Here is a 22682-nt window from a genome sequence, read left to right as displayed (position 1 = left end):
GCACAAGAAATAAGATCAAGAATTAATAAATGGAATGGATTCAAACTAAAAAGCTTCTTCTCTGCAAAAGAAACAATCAATGAGGTGAAGAGACAGCCTACATTTTGAGAGCAAATTTTTGCCATACACACATCAGATAGAGCACTAATATCTAGGATATATAAAGAACTCAAAAAACTTAACACCCAAAAAACAAACAACCTAATCAATAAATGGGCTAAGAAACTGAACAGATACTTCTCAGAAGAAGATATACAATCAATCAATAAATATATGAAAAAATGTTCAACATCTCTACTAATTAGAGAAATGCAAATCAAAACTAATCTTTCATCTCACTCCAGTCAGAATGGCTACTATTAAGAATACAAGTAACAATAAGTGTTGGCAATGATGTGGAGGGAAAGTCACACTCATACTTTTCTGATGGCACTGCAAATTGGTGCAACCAGCCTGGAAAGCAATATGGAAATTCCTTATAAAACTTGAAATGGAATCACAATTTGACCCAGCTATCTCACTCCTCAGTTTATACCCAAAGAACTTAAAATCAGCATACTATATATATTAACGCAGCCACATAAATGTTTACAGCAGCTCAATTCACAATAGCTAACTGTGGAAGCAACCTAGATGCCCTTCAATAGATAAACTGTGGTATATATACACTATAGAATATTACTTGGCTTTAAAAGAGAATAAAATTATGGCATTTGCAGGTAAATGGATGGAATTGGAGAATATCATGCTAAGCAAAGAAAGCCAATCCCAAAAAAACAAAGCTGAATGTTTTCTCAGATAAGTAGATGCTGATCCATAATGTGGGGGGAAGGGGCATGGGAAAAATGTATCAAAAACTTTGATTGGGCAAGGGGGAGGGAGAAGAAGGGAGGAGGTATGGGCCTCCTATGGTGGAATGTGATGGACATTATTACACTAAGCACATGTATGACTGTGCATATGGTGCAACACTACATAGTGTACAATCAGAAATGAAAAGTTGTGCTGCAATGTGGAGAATGAATCAAAATGCATTCTGTTGTCATATGTACCTAATTAAAATAAATAAATAACTTTTTTAAAAAAAGTTTTAATGCCTCCTGAATTACTAACATGAAATTGTTATATTTGATATTAGCTTCAAAATAATTTGGGATGGAGGTGAGAAGCAGACAGAGAATGATGAAACAAAATATCCATGTGATGATAGTTTCTGAATGGAGTTGCAGGTTTACAAAATTATTTTCACTTTTTAATATTTGGGGGATGTTCATAGTAAAAATATAAATAATACTACATAAACAAATACAGAATAAATTGAGTTTGAGTTTAAGGTCTCAGAGCTCACAGTCCATACTTCTGAATGAAAACACTTTCTCAGATATACAGAAAGCAGATAAGGGATTTTACAAGAATATTGAAGACTGATTTGTAGGAATTCCTTAGTGAACAGCCATGTTTTCTCCACACACAGAACACTGGTTTCTGAGCAAAGATAGGCTTTTTTTTTTCCTGAAAGTAGATAAGTCAATATGATGTGCCTGATTATCTTACTGAACACATGAAAAGACATAAAATGAGACACAAAATGTGGGTCCACAAATGTGGTTGTAGTTCTCCCTATTTTTAAATAAGACCAGTTTCTGAGAAACCTAATAGAGTATATGACTGCTCTCCTTTTAACAATATCTTTGCACATATAACCCATGCACTCCATTTGGCCATTCCTGTCTTTCCTGTTTGCCATTTATTGCTCTTAACTACAGTCTTCAATTCACATTTTTTTGGTTTTTAGTTTTGAGGTGAGGAAGAAGAATATTTGAAGATGTTCAAAAATTTCCTTCAAGTCAAATAAATCATTAGAAAGTACGTTTTATCCAGAATCTAGTTGTTTTGCAGTAGGAGGGGCATTCTAAGTAGCTTATCCAAGGTTTTTCCAAAAATAAACAAACAAAAACACTTCTCTTTCTTCTTATCTGAATCCTATCCATCCAAAAGGAGTTGACCAAGTCTAACAAATGTAGCTCCTATAGAGTAAATGCTGGGTCATCAATTTTTTTGTGTGGTGTACTGGGGATTGAAATCGGGTACTCAACCACTGAACCACATCCCTAGCCCTATTTTATATTTTATTTACAGACAGAGTCTCACAGAGTTGCTTATCGCCTCACTTTTGTTGGTGCTGACTTTGAACTCCAGATCCCCCTCCCTCAGCCTCCCAAGCTGCTAGGATTATGGGGATGTGGCACCGCGCACATCTGGGTCACCAATTTTAAAATATATTTTTCATGGTCTCTAGTTCAATGTCCTACTAGTAATCAGCATTCAATAAATGAATTGACTGATTTTTTTAATCAATGCAAATTTAAAATTTGTGATATAATTTTGTAAATCATTATTTTGCTTATAATATTACCATGCCACCATTACTATAAAAATACCAACATGCATCCTAATATTCACTTTCACTAAATGCCTAAAAAGGTCATAGGAGCAGATTTAAACTCTGATGTGTGTTTTGGGAGCAGAATCAGCTATGGAGAAACAAGGGTATTAAGCATTTATGTAGGCTGGTTACATTTTGAAAATTATTTGCAAGATTTATTACAGAAATTGTGACTAAACTTTTCAAAAATATTTATCATGATAGTTAGAACTTACACTACAGTATCTTTTTGATGTGATCATGTTTATAAAGGCCATTTTAAATTTTGCTACCCTAGGCTTATACAGCAATAATCTAATGTCTTTCTAACAATATTAAAAACATTTATCTCTGGGAAAATGTTGTAGAGAAATTCTAGTGCAATGATAATCCAAATACTTAAGTAAATGTAAAAAAATAATATTGTATTTCAGAACACCAAAGAATTGAATTTTTTTGAAAAGGGTATTTAAATTTCTCATGAAAGCAAAATATTACTTTCTGAAATTCAGTTGATCATATGACAATATTTCTTAAAATTCAACTAAATAATGTTGAAGTACATTTGTTCTTTAAGCATTAATGATTTGAGTTATAGTCCATGATACTGACATGCAGATAAGAAATAATTGACAACAGTATTATATCTATACAGATTTTAATCTCTCCACATTTAAAAATGTGATCTAGACTAGAATTATGTTGTCTGATATTATAGCCACCAGTCACAAGGAGGCTCTATAACTGTAATAAATTAAATATAAATAAAATTCCAATTTCAGTTGCTCTGTTGCACTAACCACATTTCAAATGCTTAACGGCTACATGTGGCTAGTTGTTAGCATTTTGAAAGTGTCCACATGCAACATGACCATCATCACAAAAAGTTCTACTGAACAATGTCAGTCCACAGTAGAGAGACCAGTTACTGATGAATGGAATCTCAAGAGTGTGTGTGTGTGTGTGTGTGTGTAAAGAATTTTCCCTTTAGTGTAAGAGGTTGAATTGAATCTATCAAATTTAAATGATTTTTCTAGAAAAATTATATTCTGATGTAAATAGTTATAGCTGTGCCCCAAGCATTTCAGTATAGATTTTTTTTTTCTTCTTGCATGAGAATGATTCCATTTCCTCAAGATAGTGAATTATACCATTAGTCAGTCTTTTCTTCAATTAGTGCTTTCTTTCATTTTAAAGCTCTATTCTAACCCTTCCCTGCTTCCAACTTCGGCCAGCAATAGTTCAACTTCTATTTTGCAGCAAGGAATTCCTATTTTAGATAGCAGCATGTCAGGCCTCGGACTCCATACTTGGGAAGTTTGTAACTAGCATGACTTCCTTGTCTCATATTTTTATTGGGTTCAGAGGTTTTTATGCCCTTCAGATGTTCCATCAAATTGTGTACCCTAACGCAACTTCTTATCTCTCAATTCAGAAAGGTGCATTTTTGTAACATATAAAAAGAATCATGGAAATGTATAAAGAATGCAATTTGATATAGTTATGTGATAAACAAACTCTGTTCCTGCAGTTAGAGATTGAACATAAAGGGTCCCAAAAACCGTAAGTAAGATTCTCTCTATCATTTATGCTTTCACTAGGAACTACACTGCAGAGGAAAACTGGAAAGACACATGTAACAAAAAACAGATGAAAATGTTATAAAAAACACACAAACCACAGGGCATTTAAAGGCAATTCTCAAAACCCCCAGTGAAAAGTAATATGGCTATCTGTATTTAAAAGACCAGATAAATCAAATGGCAAATCTAGAAGGGAGAAAAGAAATTCTAAATTACTTGAACATAAAGAAAAAATTAAGTATTTTCATGAAAAAGTATATAAATAATCATGAATAATCACATCCTAGTGAAAATAATTTGATTTTATAGGTAGATAGTACAAATATGAAAAAGATAATGATTCCAGATAAGGAAATATTTTAGTACAAATTTCAAATATTTTAGTAAAGGGTCTTTCTCCAGAGTGACAATGTGTTGCTTGGAAACTAAACTTCCACATTAGATTTTATAGCTTCTGAAAATAAATTTGAACCTTGAAATAACCTATAGAAATGTACATTAATTTGGAGGGAAAAAAAAGAAAGAAAATAATACACCAGCCTCCCAACCCTTTTCCCAAATATATATTTGCATTTTGGTAATTATACTTTCTTTCAAGATTCTCTGTGGAGTTTAAATAGATAACCACATCTCAGTTCACATGCTTACTCCTCGAGAAGCCTAAAACCAAATTAATTGCTATTACTGTTTACCAGTAAGATATTCTTTTCTGACCAATTTTTTCTTCATTTTTGAAACTTAAAAAATGTTTTATTACACTTAGGAAACTAATCCTGGCACAAGGCCTCTGAAACATGGTTTTTCAGACACTAATGGGTCTTGGAAAAGTTTGAAACTCTCAATTCATTAAAACTTTGAGTAGCTGTTTTGTACCTAAGAATGAGAATTGATGGAGAGGTTGGGACTAAACACATAATTTTATGAAATATGATGAAAACATAAGGGTTTTGTTATGACGCACATAACAATCAAGAACCTGTTTCTTTTTAGCAAGCTCCTAAAAAATACCTCCCGTATAATTATTAAATAAAAACACTCACTCATTCAGTACTCAGCTAGCTTTTAAACTCTGAATAAGAGAAGTACACAGTGAGAGAGGTACTTACATGGTTTCCTTGGATACTGGATGATGCTATTCAGGTCTATGTTTTTATCTGAAAGTGGTGCCCTGCGGAGAAATGAGGCTTGGTGAGTGGCTGTTTATACATAGTAAGTAAATAGGAACTTTGTTTATTTTACAAAGCATTTTTTATTTTGACCCAGATTTCTTTTACTCATCACACCCAACCCTTGTAAACAGCAATAATAGGGTAGAACAGGTATTCTGTACAACTCTTTTTAACTCCACTTAAGAAATCATAATTATCAAGGCAGAAGCTCAGAATGCTTTGGCTAAGAATGTTACTCCTTAGGCTGCTTTATATATCTTGACTACTATATTTATTTCAGACATATTACTGAGTGTTGCCTGCCTCTCTAGTTGCCTCCACAAGGACTTTTTCCAAAGCTACCAATAGAGAAATTCATCAGAAAATTTCACATAAATGATAAATGTCCTTACCTTAACCAATGAATAAGAGAACCCTAGCTTTAGCCAGCTTCCAACTACCAGGGATTTCCACAGACATGAATTGCCATGTCAAGTGCTGCAGGGGAAGCCTAGATTCCCAATAGTTTAAGTGCTATGAGCACACAATTTCCACACTCGGTCTTACAGAGCTACATGCTTTCTAATTTTGGTAGCATGATTAATTCCTCCTATGTGATAAGTTTTAACCTTCTAATATTTCTTTGGATTGAGAAGAACAAATGAGCTACAGCAAAGAATTGCAACTAACTTTAATGCTTAACACAATTTAATAACCTGAAATGAAGTAAGTGTGTGCTATGTTTCCATTAAAAAGTTTCCAGCCACAATTAATTGAACAAAAACTTGTCTTGTTCCAAGATTATTCTTGGAAATGTAATTTTAAAGCCTGTGTGAAATGAGGAAACTTACTTTTTTATACCATATGAAAGCAATTTCATTTTTTAGGAATGATTTTTGGATAGACTTCCGATTGGATATTTTCCATTGGAACTAGTAGTGGAGGGGCTTTGGAGGGGGGGAGGGGAGGAAAGTAATTCTGTGTTCTTTTGCCAGCACTGACAAAGGTCTGGTTGTCAATGATACCTTTACAGCTAAATTTACTCCAGAGTGACATGAACAGGTGCACCTCGGCCTGCCAGACACTTGTGCAGAGAGATCACGCATCTCGCGGCTTGACGATCAGGGGGCTAAGCCTCGGTCTTCATAGAAAAGGAGAGGAGGCAAGCGCAGCCCAAACTGGGGGGTTTCTCTTCAAAGCCAGCTGGTCTGGCTTTATTCTACAGGAATTTTTTACCTGTCAGAGTTTGGACAACAAAGCCCTCAGCAGGTGCTGACGGGTACAACTTCCTGGAGAAGCAGAAAGGCACTGGTGAGTTTCAATTGCCAAATTATATATTTTTAATCTCTAAAAATTGATTTTGTTATCTTCAAGAAGCCTTGCTGTGGTCCCTACATTCACAGAGCTGATGAGACCATTGGAATCAGAGCCAACTAACTCAACAGTGGGTTTGCCTTCTGTACAAAATAGAACTGCTACTATTTGATAATTTTTAATTTAAAAAATTATAAAAAATAATTTGTACTTTTAATATTGGTCTCTCATTACTGTCTTCAATGTCAGAAAAATGAAGAGTTAATTACATATAATATTTGCCTTTTAATCTTTTTTAAAATCTAATTTTGTCATAATCTTTTTTGAATAAAATGGTGTTTCCCAATAATTCTCCAAAATTAAAGTATGAAATGGTACATACTCTTTTCAAAACTTCCATGTGCTGGGCTTTTTAATGCGTGCATGTTATAGAAATATTATTAAAGATAATAAGGAATTAATTTAAACACATTTTAAAAACATATTACACAGATAATTTAATATTTAAAAGTAATCACATTTTCTCATTACTTTACAAAGAGTTTTTGTTTTTTAGTTTGTTTTAGAGGAAAGTCTTTGAATAAACAAATAAGACAGTACTAAAACATGTTTTTACGTCATTGATATCCAAAATTAGTACATTTATATATTTGGTATTTTTGTTTTGTGAATTCAAAAGTTTAAGCAAAAAAAATTTTTTTTTCAGAATAGGATTTTAATTAATGGAAAAATGAGACCACATGTTAGGACATATTTTTAAAAAGTGATTCTATTTCAAGGACTCATTCTTTTAACTATGCTTCACAGCATTTCTCTACAAATTGTTGTATTATAGCAAATTGAAAACATTTATTTAAGCAAGTAAGCAGCTCAAAGCTAGAGACTATACATAGTAAACATATGAAACCATTTTAATAACTAAATTCCATATTCGTAAGCAACATGGGCTAATGAATGTAAAAGACATAACAGCATACATTGATCAAGAATGCTATAAATTATTATGCATAAAATCAATTTTCTGGGCTGTGGGGGGTAGAATTAGTACTTAAGAAGAAAAAGGCTCCTACCAATATAAATTACTAAGACTATGAGACAATTGTTTTATTCTGATGATCCCATAAATTATTTCCAATCTACATGCTTAATACATTATTTGTATAGTAGGAAAAAGAAATAAAATCTGACTTTTGTTAATGACTATTGTATCTAAAACAAAACTAAATCAATGATTTAGATATGACAACAATTTATAAATATCATTCTCTTTTAAAGTGGCTTAATTGTTTTTTAAAATCATGAAATATTTGTGATTTAAAAGTAATCAGCAATGGTTCACCCGCCAAAAATTCAATATTTTAAAAATATAGTCTTATCTAAAAACACTTTAATGAACTCATATTTTAAAAATTAAGACCCAAATTTTCTTTTTATTATAAATTATTACATGTAAAACAAACTTTGAATAATTAAGATATTTTATTTTAAAGTATACATATATAGTGTTTCAAACTGTTATTTTCATGTGATATTTTGTCATGTTTCATTATATTTACTTGGATACTTGAGTAGCCATAGTCACTGAATGTTTTTATCTAACCTCATTAGTCTCTTAAAGAATGAGTATGTATTTCATGCACTTGAAAATTTTTTTCTAGTGTGTTAGATACTACTTTCCAAATGAATCAGAACACTTTTTTTTTAAGAGATAATAACTAATTACTGAAAAACTGAACAACTTACATTCTTAGGTCAACTTCAAAATTATATTTGTTAAGTTTTCATGTGCATTAGTATTCACTATAATTATCACATTGTTTGTCATTATCACCAAGGATAAACAATACAAAAGCTTCTATCAAACTATTGTTTATGACTCTGTCAATTTCTTAAGGGCAAGAGAATCTATTAGAAACAATGTTAGTTAGATATAGTTCAAATATCCAAAATGATTAAAATTCACATTTTAATTGTGTCATCAGTTGTGGACTCAGTCTAAAATCCCATAATTCTTTTCTTTTAATTATGAGAAATCATAAATCTTTGTTCAACATGAGTTTGTCCTTTCTAATAAATCTTTGACATTGTGTTACAAAAATACTCATGCCAAATCCCTCAATGTATCAAAATAGTTTCCTTTAATAATTTTTACTAAGAAATTTCTACTTAAAATGACGGTGACTCATACCTGCCATAAAACTTGAATTTTAAAATGTATGTATCCTAAGCATTATTTGCAATATACACATCTTCAAGATACTTTATTTGCAGTGGGGGCAAAGTAATCATTCTCTTGCCTCAAAAACAAAACACCATATAAAACTGTTTTGTTTATTTTATGTATTCAAATGGAAAATCCAGATTCTTCCAGCAATTAATTTTATAAATTATGTTGCAAATATCTATTTAATTTTAGTACAATGGAGCTTCCAGTTAAAGTAGTTTACTCGTAATTATTTAAAGAAACAAAAATGTTTTGGCAACTTTAGATGTATATCCTCATTGACCAGACACCTGACTGACAGCTGTCAACTGTCTGTGGGCCAAATGTAACCCAGTAAAGATAAAAATTACATATTACTCATCCCCGTTGATAATACCTGGTGCCAGTAAGTTTTCAAATAAGAATAATTAGACTATAGACTAAAAGAAATAAAAGGGGAATAATTTCTACTGCCTACCAGTCTTCCTTTGTCATTAACTCATTTTACCTTTTTTTTCTCAGTTAACCCATTTTTCTCCTTGTCCATATGTATATCACATTTACGAAAAGTTCATTTCCTTAAAGGAATTTTCAGAGGGTGCAACATGTCTGTGTCCATGAAATACTAGCCATGCATGTAATGATGCCCACACATATCTTTGAATTATATTTTCTTTTGAATTTATGAAATCTTTAGGAGTCATGAGAAGGAAGTTCTAAAGTTTTAACTTCTCATTTTTAAAAAAATGAAATTAACCAAAAATCTCTGATATGGGTATTTAGATGCACCCTAGGGCCTGTCCCCCAACTTCATATTCAGTGATATTTCTTTCATTTGACTTAAGAATTTGGACACTCAAACTACAAGTTTGGACACTAACATATTACATTCTTTTCAATAACATTTTTCAGTTACTAGTCAATACCTTATTAGAGAAATATACACTCTGCCAGAGAACATTAAAATATAGTTATAAAAAATAAAAACATAAGCACATAAAACATCTGTGCTACAAACTCCTTTAGTTCTCTTTACCATTTAAATAAAGATTTAAACCTGTACATATTTACAAGGTATATGCAATAACAGAAATAAAAATAATCAATAGCAACATATATGTTTAAATGATGAAAGTAGAAATCAAATGTTCAAGTTGGAATTTTTTTCTTGAAAAATCAAGGAATAATTTAAAATACTAAATAAACTAACACACAAGCATGTCTACAGTATTCAAGTACAGGATATCTTAAACGGTTCATATAACTGACTTAACCAACTAGCTTAGTATCTGTGTGTAAATGTGTATGTGTGTGTTTGTGTGTGTGTGTGTGAGGGCACCCATTAATTACCAAATCTTATGAGATATCAGACCCCTCATCAGCAAGATGTCCTAAAAAACTTAGAAAACCTACCATTCAATAATCCTCTATTTATAAAGTATCTGATATTTGTCCAAATAATTACCAATAATATTAATTTTTTTTTGTATTTATAAAATTTGTTGATAATTCTGTACTGGTTTACTCAAGGTTATGAAAATAGTAATATACAAGAGTGTATTTCATTGTTTTCTGGCCCTTCAGAGAAGAAATTCTTCAAATAAAATCCATCATATTCTGAATTTTAAAGAATTTATCTTAACCCTGGGCTTTGGAGCAGCATTTTCCAGTGAGAAGTACAAATTAATAAGAAAAAAGGGGAGGGAGGGTTTAAAATAATGCTATACAATATGAGAGGAAATTGTAGTTTCCTTGCAAGGAATTGATCAAAAATAATCAACAATTTTATGACTAATAACACCATTTAACAACTAAATGATGTAACTAACTTTAAAAATGTATTTGCTTATTCCATTAGATCTATTTCAAATCAACATTAGGCATCAACCAGCAAACCATTTAACAATATGAGATGTTGTATGATTATGCAAACAATTATGAGCAAAATAGTCAGTAAATAATACCCACTTCTAACTATTGTGAAAGACAGGGTGTCAAGGCAAAACATGCAAAATCCCAAGAATTTCAAGTAAGTTTTATCTTGAAGGAGTTTTAGTGAAAGTAGTGACTTGCCCCTTGCCTGCTTTTGAAGGATTATAAGTGTTTTCTCTTTAGAGCTGAAGAATGCCGCCCAAAAGCATCAGAGCAGAAATAGGATCATTTGCGTCTTAGTCTCTGTTTCACTGCTAAGTAATTTTGTGACTGAAAACAAGTCACTTAACCTTTATGTGGCAACCAAATGGATGGGACTTTTTGCTTAGTAATAAAGGAACCATGGGAAAGGAGATTTTAGCTATCCAATAGAAAGTAATTTCTCTGCTTCATTTGAGTAGGTCCCAAAAGGAGTCTGGACCATTATTGGTGGGTTCCTATATGTAATGGCATGTCCCCTCCTCTCCATATTCCTACAAGTAGCCCATCAAACCAGCATTCCAAATAACTGAAGCAAATAAAATATAGCCTATGAAGTCAGTGGGTAAAACAAAATCACTGAAGAACACTACAGACAAACAGGCCATATTTTTTTCCCATTTGGATACCCTAGTAATATAAAGATTTCACCCCCAAAATTCTATTATCACACAGCTGGGAATATGGATTAGTCAGTTGTCTGCTAGGGTAATGTTATGAAGGCCCTTGTGATTGCTCAGCAAATTAGGTAATTACCAAGGTCATAAGGAACATTTGTATTGATTGAAAGTCTCTTTATTGTAAGGCCACACTACCAAAGTGATTGTGAACAGTGCTGTCCCCTTTGCAGGGAGTCTAGGTTCAGGAGCAGCTGGCTGTCACTAAAGCATGCATGTGTTTTTGGGTTAGCTGACACCAGCAGGAGATATCCTAATTGGAAGCCCACTTTACATGTTTTTCTGAAGTACCAGATCTAAAGAACAGATTCCATCCAAAAAAAAAAAAAAGATAAGAACCATCACTCAGAGAAATAAAAATGAAGAGTTATACCAAAATTTGAGAGAATTTGCTTAATCATTTTTCTAATTAAGCAGTTTCCAACGGGCATAATATATGTGACATGTCTTTTTTTTTTTTTTTTTTTTTTTTTACTTGTTCACAGTCTGAACCAAAGCAGGCAATGGAGAGAGTCATATCAATTTTCACTCTTGTTCTTACTATACTGAAACGTATTCATGAATGTAGAGTTTCCATAAAACTTTGTTAAGATTAGTTGAGAGAATGGAAGTGAATAACAGAGAACCAAGGAATGGCATTGGAAGACATTGTAGATCTTACACTTTCTCTTACCATAACACAATAGCATACAACAAAACATATGTGAAAAACACAGGGAGAGCCTGTTCAAATGCAGATTCCTGAGACTGGGGCTCAAGAGGCGTGAGATGCATCCAGAAATATGCATTTGACATGAACCTTTGCTGATTCTGAGGTTGAAAAACTGTTCTGTGCTTAAGTCTGCTAAGTTCCTCATCAGAACCATTTCTCATTCAGTGTCAAATCTCACACTCTCCGGTAGCAAGGAAATAGCACTTAGTGATCCCAGGTCCTGAGAGAACAAAAGGGAACATATAGACTCAGCTATAAATGTTAGCTGTTTTTATTTATTTTCTGGTGTAATTAATTACTACCATGCTTAAGTAGTTTATTCATTTTAATTATTTTATTTGGATTAGCAAATGATAAGTATCACCCAATAGTAGTAAAGTGCCAAAAATCATTCTCAAGTATTATTATGAGTTTAAGCACTAAAAAAAAAATGTATCTTAAAATATAATAGAATAGCTGGATCTGACTCTCCAGCAAAGTCATTTTCGAAAAAAGCACAAACAGTGCTTATTATAAGAAGCTCACATGCATGCACATTCACCAAGTTTTAGAATACTTAGTTGTCACTGATCTGGAGGGTTTAAGAATTTGTAGCCTAGTTATAATGTGAGGGAAACCACAGCTTTTATTCTCCTGTAGGTAAGTTATTTTATGGCCATAGGCTACATAGATTAAAATCTCACAGCTCTGTAAGGATGAGTTGAGAATGTGTAGATGAATGAGCATGAATGTTTCACAAATACTAGATAAGCAGCACAAGCATGGCCCTATTCATTGTGAGTTAACCACTGTTGTAGTCAGATAATTAAAGTGATTAATAAAAAAACTGACCACAGAATTTCTTCTGTGGACACATTATCTATAACATAAATCATCAATTATTTTTAAAATAATCTCCTTTGATAGTGGTATTTTATTTTGAGGTAATTCCAATAAATAGAAAAATATTACTAGTATACTATCTTATGGTTCTAAGACAGAAAATGTAACTTCACAAACGAAAGAAAAAACACAAATGTGGTTAATTGGTTTTTTTTAATATTCTTTTAGTGGTGAGCGGGTATTTATTTATATGTGGTACTGAGAATCGAACCCAGTGCCTCACACACGCTAGGCACATGCTTTACCACTGAGCTACAAGCCCAGCCCTGGTTAATTGTTAATACTAGTCTTGCACATGTGTGTGTGCATATGTGTGTGTGTGTGTGCTCCTTTGTGGAGTATACAACTGATAAGAATTCACAACTGAAAAGAGTTAAAGTAAAAAGGATAAAGGAATCAAGGGAGGGAGAGAGAATGGAAAAGATGGAAAGAAAACTATTAGTTAGCTGTTTAGTCATTGGTAAAGTAGTCAAGAGACAAGAAAGTTGCAAAATGTTTCTTAAGTAGTGTTCAAATTTTTTTATTTAGCCAGCCACAGCCACAGTGGTGCACACCTGTAATCCCAATGTCTCAGGAGGCTGAGGCACGAGGATTGCAAGTTCAAATACAGCCTCAGCAATTTAGTGGGGGTCTAAGCAAATTAGAGAGACCTTGTCTCAAAATTGCAAAATAAAAAATTTTAAAAAGGACTGGCAATGAGGTTCTGTATTTAAATGCCCCTGGTATCAATTCCTTGTTAAAAAAACAAACAAACAAAACAAAACAAAACAAAAAAACCACCAAAACAAAACATAATATTTAGAATTATTATTTCTTCTGAATCTCTTCAGAAAGATTATGTTTAATACAACATGCATTCCATTTTATATGAATGCACTAAATTTACAAATTTAAGGCCATACAATATTGGGTAATATTTGTTAAGTGCCTTATCTTTGCACAGAGGAAGATGTTTTATTTGTGATTTCATGCAAGAAATAAAGGACAAAACAATCTTTGCCTTCTGACCCTAAACCTTTCCCCAACCTTCTTCCTTTCATCTAAGAAGCAGCACAAATTCTCCAAACTGGGTTTTTATGCCACTTCGAGGCATTTCTGGAAAAACAATCACTAGTTACACCTCTGGTGGCTTTTTAGGGGCAGAAGGGAGTGCACATACAATAAGTCTGAGTGACAAACAGTAGCTATGGCACAAGAGACGTGTGACCAACTGTGCAACCCATATGCAAAAAGTTATCAGAAGAAGAGACCAGAGAAATAGGACCTGAAATGTACAATATTTGAAAAAATGTAACAATATAATCTTCAAGTAGCATAATGATCTCTGCTAATCAAGTTAATCTTCCAAACCCAGTATTTTTAAAAAGCAATACATTTCTTCCTCATACATGAATTAGGCTTCCTATGCACTTGCATCCAGTGCTTGCGTCCGTGTGGACAATTAAGTGGCTGGTGGTGGGAGAGACCTGAGACATGCTGAAAGTCCTCCCTAAAGCACCCTTTAATCAACACAGCAGTGGATTTGTGGACCCATGGAACTCCTTTGGATTATGAACTCTTTTTCAGAAAAGTTTTAAAGAAAGCTTCACTTAAAGGAGTAACAACTTTGATATCGTGTCATGGATCAGACAGCTGGAGCAGCAGGCTCTCCTGATAGAACATAATCCAAGAGAATTCTGGGGCCTAAGGGGGCTGCTGAGGAATTAAAGGATGTTGTAAGTCACATCAGTGGAAGGCCGAGAGGAAATAGAGGCACTCATGAAGGAGCTATTATTGATTATAAAAACTGCTGCTAGGTAAGTGGAACATGCCAAAGTGAAAGAAGGGCATGTTGAAGGTGAATGAAGGAAGGGCCTCAAAGACAGACCTTGGCAACTCCACAATTCTGCCTATACCACATAGATGGGGTCATTGATTCCAAAGGAGTCAGAAACTTAGATTTAACAGGAAGCCACTAATTCTACGCACTTATGCTCAGATTCCTTAAATTTATGTGCCAAATTAGGCAATCAATAAGCAATTTAGAAGATGTCTGAGGTAACTAAAAAATAAAATCTTGGAACCTTATTCTAGGCAAATGGATATATCATTACTTTCATAAGTCTAATAAAATTTTTCAATGTGAACACAAAAAACAAGTCTCCCTGAAAACAAAATTATATGGAACCACTGACAAGGATAATATAAATGAGCAGCCCCTAATTTAAGGCTCCTTGGTGTAATATATATTGATCTCATCAATATACTATCATAAATTGTTATCTTTATTTTAAATATCAAATACTCTAGCATGAAATAAAACTTCTTCAAATACTCTAGCATGAAACCTGGAAGAGAAGAAAATAACTTCCAATATATCATTGGATCACAATTACAGTAATATCTTTTTCAGGAATATGAGATAGTCCTTGAGAGAGAAATAAAGTACAGTGATCATTTATTGAGCATTTTCTACAGGCCAGGCACTAAGTGGCTACAGAAGTACAATGTCATGTCTTTCTCTCAGCAAAATGATCATCTTTGGTAGGTCCTGTCAACTCCCCATTTTACAAAAAGGACATAGAAAACTAAGGGGAAATGGTTATTAAGTTTTTGAGCCTGGATTCTAATCCAAGTTCTGTGATTTACCATTTTCTGCCTGTTTTACATTCTTTTAAAATAACATTTCCCATGCTGTTCTTGCATGATACAAAACTCTTAATTAGTGACTCCAACATTAAAAAAATTATCAGATTTTTATGAGTGCTACTCATCAAAACTCTTTCCTTAAAGGCTATTTAATCCTACCAGGAATAACCTTTAAATTCCTTGTATATTTGTAGTTAATTTCAGTTTGTGAGCCAGATAACAAATAATCTGATGCTTTATATTCAAATATTGGTTTCCATCCTATTCTCTACTCTTGGTTTGGATCTATTTTTGGCAACAAATTCATCTTGAACCACAAGGATTTGCCAACAATCACACCGTTTTTAAGATTGTGTAGCAAATTCCTCAGGGAGATTTCTAAACAGACTTGAGCAAAGGCATCACTGAAAAAAATAACTAGCCTTTTAAAGTGCGCACAATGAAGAGGGTGACATGTAAATGGGCATGTATCTCCGAAATCTTTTCAGTTTGGGGAGGGCGGGAGATACAAATCATACCACTTCTGCTCTCCTCAAGCACAGGTTATGAGTGTCACAAAACAGTGTTGCATTGTAGCTAAGGACAGAGTTGTAGCTAAGGACAAAGGGCTAGAAATAAACAAATATGGTTTTGTGTCCTTTGTCTGGCATTTATGATGCTATGTGGTCCTGAGCAAGTAAGGTCACCTTTCTAAGCTTTAGTTGTAGGTTTTTTGTTTGTTTGTTTGTAGTTCTGGGGATTGAACCCAGGGCCTTGTGCATGTGAGGCAGCACTCTGCCAACTGAGCTATATCCCCAGCACCCTCTAAGCTTTAGTTTTAAAATCTGTAGAATGGTGATAATAGTAGAATCTGTCTATGGGTTATTGTATGGATAAAAAGAAAGCTAATAGAAGTGATAATACTGAGTCTGACAAATAGCCATTAAATGTTAGGCATTTTGAACTTATTTTTTCAACCCACACTCTAATAAAATAGTATTATTTTTGCATGTGTATTTCAAATAGTATTATAAATATGAATATTGATGTTAAAGATTCAACTACAAATATAGTGCAAATACATAAACAAACAATAATAGTTTATAGGAAATCAAGCCTCTCTTTGATTCATTGAATATGCTGGCGAAACAAACTAGCTTTAATCACCAATATTTTGTTCCACCATTGAGCTAAATCCCCAACCATTTTTTAAATTTAATTTTAAGACACAGTCTGGTGATTCTCCTGTCTCAGCCTCCATTTGATGGGATTACAGATGTGTGCCACTGTGCAAGATCAATCATTGACTATTAACTCTCACTACATTCCAAAAGGATGTAGAGACTCCGTCCCAAACAATAAAAATTATTTCTCTTCCAAACAAATTAGAATATGTATATAGTTATGTAGCAACTTATTTTTAAGTTTATATAAAACTATGGTGTCTTAGAAACTTATACATATATACATGATATTGCTTTCTTGAAAAAATAAAACCTTTTGCTTAGCTAAAATGTTTAGGTTATATAGCTGGGCATAGTGGTGCCTGTAATCCTGTAATCCAAGTGGTTTGGGAGGCTGAGGCAAGAGGAACATGAGTTGCTTTAGCAACTTAGCAAGACCCTAAGCAATTTAGCAAGACCCAGTCTCTAACTAAAATATAAAAAGGACTGGGTATGTGTCTCAGAGGTGAAGTGCCCCTATGCCCAATCCCTGGTACCAAAAAAAAAAATGAGGGGCTTATAAATAATATATTTTAAAAATAATGTGATGTTGTTCTTATTTAAGTAGAATACAATCATTTGAAAAATTACCTAGAAAGAGAAAACGAGGTATATTTTGCATGTGGTGGCCTTATTCCCTGCTTTCTGCATGCTTTGTCTTAACTTGGTATTTATTCTAAGGAATGTTAGGATGAACACAGATAATTTTTTATTAATGTCCTGAGTCTATTTTCTGTAATATATACTTATACAAATCATTAAATCAATAGGAATTATAAGCACTCCAAGGGGACTTTGGAAAAATCAAAAAATGCAAAATGACTATAGCTTCTTTTTTTAAAAGAAGTGGTACCATCCCCTAGACATAGCTGTAATGTTGATCAGTGATCTTCACAGAACGATTTCTAGGTCTCTTTTGAACAGAATGCTCCATCAGGCATTCCATGGGCTCCCCACTTCCCAGCAGTCCTGTGCCCAGCCCAGTTGCCATACATGGCCTTCAGACATTTGGAATGACATCAGGAGACAATCTGAGCAGATTCTGCCCTGAAGAATTCAAGCTAATGGAGACTGAAGATATCAATGTCTTCTTGGCCGACAACAACATTCCAAAGGTCAACTGGGGTGAAAAGAGGATGGACTTGGAGTTTCCAGTGCCTCTTCAGCAACCAACCAGCTAACAAGTATAAGAAAGCATCCTTAAAAAAAAAAAAAAAAAAAAAAAGACAAAGGAAGCCTGAAAGAAAGCCATGCCAGAAAAGAGGAATTGCCATCTCTCTGATGACCTACATTTTTCCTTTTTCTGCAACACAGTATGGGTACACATGAAACCTGATGGGATAGAGGTGGAACTTATTGCATAGGAATGAGTAACTTCCATTGCAACTTGTCAGATTCCAGGCCCTGTGTTTTCTGTTGAATAGTTCATTTAATTCTCATGCTAGGTTTTGAGGGTTTCTCATTATGTTCCACATATTATGGATGAAGAAACTGAAACACAGAGAGATTAAAAACTGGTGCATAATTCCACTGTTACCTGTGATAGAGTCAACTGACTTTTGGCCATACACGGTCTTCCTAGTTCCATCAGTATCTTTGGTTTTCAGCTATGAAGAGGTTGAGGACTTCTATCTCATCTGCAAGCATTTGGAGAACTAAAATATTTTCTCTTAGGGCACTGAATTTCAAGTAGTATGGACTATAAACCTTTCCACCACTAATCTTGTGCAAGTGATAAATCAATAACAGAAACAGATGATTACAAATATGGATATGTTCAAGAGAAATCCAAGTTTAAAATTTGATATTATTTTTAAATGATTATCATTCATGAATGCTCCTATCCGAACATTTAGTGATCCTTCATTAAGGGTTAAATTAAAAGTTAATTACAATGAAAGATAACAATATCAACATTCCATCCCGAAGTAACATTAAGAAATACAGAGGACAGCTGGGAGTAGGGAAGCTTGCCTATAATCCTAATAATTTAGGAGGCTGAAACTGGAGGATATGAGGATAGCCTAGGCAATTTAGAGATACTCTGTCTCAAAAAAGAAAAAAAAATTATAGAAGAAAGACATTATATATATATATATTAAAAATTTAACATCTATATATTAAAAAGTTAGAAAGTTTATACTTTGTCTAAATTTTTATGATGTAGTCTGTTGCTTTATGTTTCAAATAGTATAATTGGTGATTAAATTTTGATCATGTTAACATATTCTGCTCAAATTCCACCCTAATTATATCATAACCAATTTATCTGAGGATAATCAATGTATCTGATGACATCTTTAACCAAACTTGAGGAAGATTATGCCTTGCTAACAATTCTCATCTCAGGTAACACACTTCCTCTCTGTCTTTGTAACTGTTTTTTAGCATTTATTTTAAAGGAATAATCCTATTTCCTCATAATTTTCAAAGTTAAAGTAAGCACAGTTATCCCAATTACTCTCTTAGAAAAGACATTATAAGAATCTATGGCAATACCAATAATACATTTTAAGTTTGAGAGACAATGTTCCCCATTCACCTTATTCTTTATTAAATAGACTTTCTTCGTGGATAAATGCTTAGCAGTATTTTCTCTTTTAAGAGAGTACTCCTGCCTAACATCTTCTCTCAGTTCACTTTTCCACAGTTAATTTGCCTAGCCAACCAGACAAGGTGCCCTGGTCTGGCACAGAGTGTACTGGGCCCTGTCAGGGGATCTTATCTTTTCAAATTTATTGCATGACTTTGAGTTTATCACTTAACTTTTCTAAATCTTGTATGAGGTGCTGAAGTGTTCCCCAAAATCTTCTCAGCAGAAAAATAATGAAATTCTAACTTTAAAACTTTTCATGTGGTCATGAAAATTTTTATGGTGGCACAGGTCTGTAATTCCAGCAGTGCAACAGGAGGATGGAAAGTTTGAAGACAACCTGAGCAACTTTTGGCTAGGCTCTAAGCAACCTCTCTCAAAAGAAAAATAAAATGATCTGGGGAAGTGACTCTGTGGTAAAGTGCCCTGGGTTCAATACTCAGTAACAACAACAACAACAACAACAAAAACTTTTCATGTTAAAGAAATGAAAAATGCCCTAAATTTTCACTGGTAATGATCATAAAGCAACTTCTTTCTTTAACAGACATTCACCTTAACTCTACAACATCACTCTCCAGTAGAACCTTAAGTAATGATGGAAACAAGATTCAACATCTCCTTCTATAAGATAGCCCCTAGTCACATGTGCCTACAGAGCATTTGAAATGTGGGTGGTGTAACTCAGGAACTAGCTTTTTACTTTAATCTTAATTAAATAATCACATGTAGCTAGCAGCTATCATATAGTTTCAAGAACAGGCTAAGAAACATTTTTGTGCTTCTGATATATTCAGCCATATACTTTCCCACACTTTTGGAGTATCCTAAGGTGGATCTGTCCACCTTTCCAGGCCTTTGTACAATGCCCCAAATAAAGCAAAGATCATATACATCTGCGTTTTGTGATGGCAATTTGCAAGGCATCCATGAACTGCTTCTGCATGCTAACAAATAAAGCTGGTATAACAGTGAAATGAAGTTTTGTTTTGCTTTTTGGTTTCATTTGTCCTGTACTGTCCCTAGTATCCCAGTTTTCCTTCTACTTGGTGGCCTTTCTATAGCAACGAATTGTACATATCCATCCACAGCTTAACTATTGGAGCTAGCGTTTGGCCTTTAGTTTTTAAAAATTCTGTGGATGCTAGGTGCTTAGGCTTTAGAATTCAGTTCTGAGTCTCCTCTGTCCTTTCCTATTGCTTGGGCACGCAAAAACCCAGGATGGCTGGTGAAGGGCAGGGCAGGATCTAAACCTGCACGAGGCACTTTTGCTCTCCCAGGCTTGCAAAATGCTTGGAGCGAGTGGGGCAGCCGGAGCAGCTGGATGCGAACTGCGTGCTAGCTTTGTGCACTGTGCGTGGGTGGGTTCATTTTTTACGTAGTCGCTAAGAGCTCATCTCCAGCTCTTTGGGATAGTCTTTCGCCAATATATGGAAAATATTCTTAAGATCCCAAAACCAGACAAGTAGGACAACTGCTCCAGCACTGCCACCTCCTGTTTCCAAAGCCCACCCACTGCCACTGCCGTTGCGCCCTCCTTCATTCCCTAGAGCCCACCACGTGCCATCGGTACCAACAAGCCACCGGGTCGTTTTTCCCCAAGCCGTGACATCCCCCTTCTAACCAAATGCCAAGTCTGCACACCGCTTCCAGCCCCCACACCGAGACAGCGTGGCAGTCTCCTCTGCGCGCGTCCAAGCCCAGCAGGTCTGCAGGAGGGCCAGAGCACGCCTCCTTCTTGCCAGTGGCGCACGCACGTGGCGCACTCGCCCCCTGCAAGCAGCCTAGGAACTCCAGAAACACGCCAGGAAAAGAGCCCCCCTCCCCCTCAGCTCCTTGCACCAGGAGAAAAGTGGGTGGGGGAAAGTAGAGACCCGCAGAGAAAAGAGTATATAGGTGGGGAAAGCAGCGTTGGAGGGGAGGGCCGTAATAATTGGGCGGTGTTGTGGCTGTTGCGCCTCTCTGGAACGCCCAGCCAGCGCGGGTTCACTTTCCACACAAATTAACCCGAGGGATTCTTGCTGCCTGCTATCAATAACTCAGTGGAGTGAGCTGCTGAAATCAGAGGCATCCCTGTCTGGGTCTTTAAGGGGCCGTGCGGACTGAATCCCAGCTCTCTGCTTTCCAAACAAAGAAGTGGGTTCCAAAATGCTGGATGAGATTTTTAACCCTACACTTCCACCCCAACCCCGGGTAAAGATCTTTGAATTTGAAAGGGCACAGACATAGTAAGGTATATAGAAAAAAAGGTTTAAAAAGTAATGTGTAAAAATCTATTCCTTGAATTTAAGGTTCTGTGATATTTCAAGAATTTGCATATTTCAGTGTTCAAATAAACATTTAACAATTTTGTAGGTAAAGGTAAAGCCCCATTTAGCTATTCGTGTGGATGCCTTTGAATCAGCTACACGCTCGCAAGCAAATTCATGATCAAGCCTTATTTGGACATACTGAAGCAGGAAAAGAAAGAAATATGTCATAATTTGTAGTGTCATTTTAAAAAGCCTCAGCGTATCTTTCAGATATTATTTCATGAAGATTGCATTTCTGGGAGGTGGAAAAGCCTTGGGAGATATGTGTCAGGATCCTCACTTAATAATAAGACTGTAAAACCAAGCAGCTGGGTGAAAGGGAATTGGTCAGGTAACTTTAGACCAAGATCAAGTTTAGACTAACTGTGGGCCTGTACTTTAATAAAAGATAAAACTAACATAACCCATAAAACAAAATTGGCCAAAATGATTCGTTTCTCCTTAACTCTGAAGCAACTTAATAAAACTATAACTCATGGATGTCAACCCAAATAAAAAGGATTTATAAATGTCTCTTCACTATGAAAAGTCTTCCTGCTAATCAAATAGAAAATGGATACTGACCATCATAGTCTAATATGACTCCAGGTTAGTTTTCTTTCTGGGACTAGACCCAGTCTGAAGGAAAAGAAAGATTCACTTGTGTACTCAAAGTCTTGGACAGCTAGTCTAAAACAGAGATTAGAATACTAGAGCATTTGTTTGTGTGCAGTACTGTTAAACACTGCTTGGAAGGATAAGGTATTATTAGCAATAGAATTTATAAATGGTCCTGAATCCACAGCATTAATTCCAAAGTATCTTAAATTGGCCTTTAGGTAATACATAAAATGAGCCTTTTCTGCAACTTAAGTTGCTTTGCAAACATTTCCCAATTTGACAAATAACAGCTTGAAAATGATGGATAAAGTTTAAATCCCAAGGATCACTTTTTTCCTTGTAATTTTTCATCAGATATAAAATTAAAGATAAATAAAGATGATTAGATATGAAATACAGGAAAAAAAATAAGTCTTTCCTTGAAATATCAAATCCTTTGTATATTGCAGATTCTCAACCACAAACAGTCCATATGCTATATAATCTGCTTGG

At 34.5% G+C, this 22682-nt stretch overlaps 1 long non-coding RNA gene across 1 annotated transcript in view; it reads right to left on the bottom strand.

The window, feature by feature from the left end:
• The window catches only part of LOC120885774 (uncharacterized), a 48861-nt gene extending 27506 nt beyond the window's left edge, over window positions 1-21355 (bottom strand). The window contains exons 1-2 of the long non-coding RNA XR_013437177.1: window positions 20903-21355; window positions 5115-5176 (exon numbers count right to left, since the gene is read on the bottom strand). This is a non-coding gene — a long non-coding RNA (uncharacterized LOC120885774). The remainder of the gene's footprint in view (window positions 1-5114; window positions 5177-20902) is intronic.
• Between the last annotated feature and the right edge of the window lie 1327 nt (window positions 21356-22682).

This window comes from Ictidomys tridecemlineatus, chromosome 1 (assembly GCF_052094955.1).
Source record: "Ictidomys tridecemlineatus isolate mIctTri1 chromosome 1, mIctTri1.hap1, whole genome shotgun sequence".
Lineage (NCBI taxonomy): Eukaryota > Metazoa > Chordata > Mammalia > Rodentia > Sciuridae > Ictidomys > Ictidomys tridecemlineatus.
This window is presented reverse-complemented; position numbering and strand designations above follow the sequence as displayed.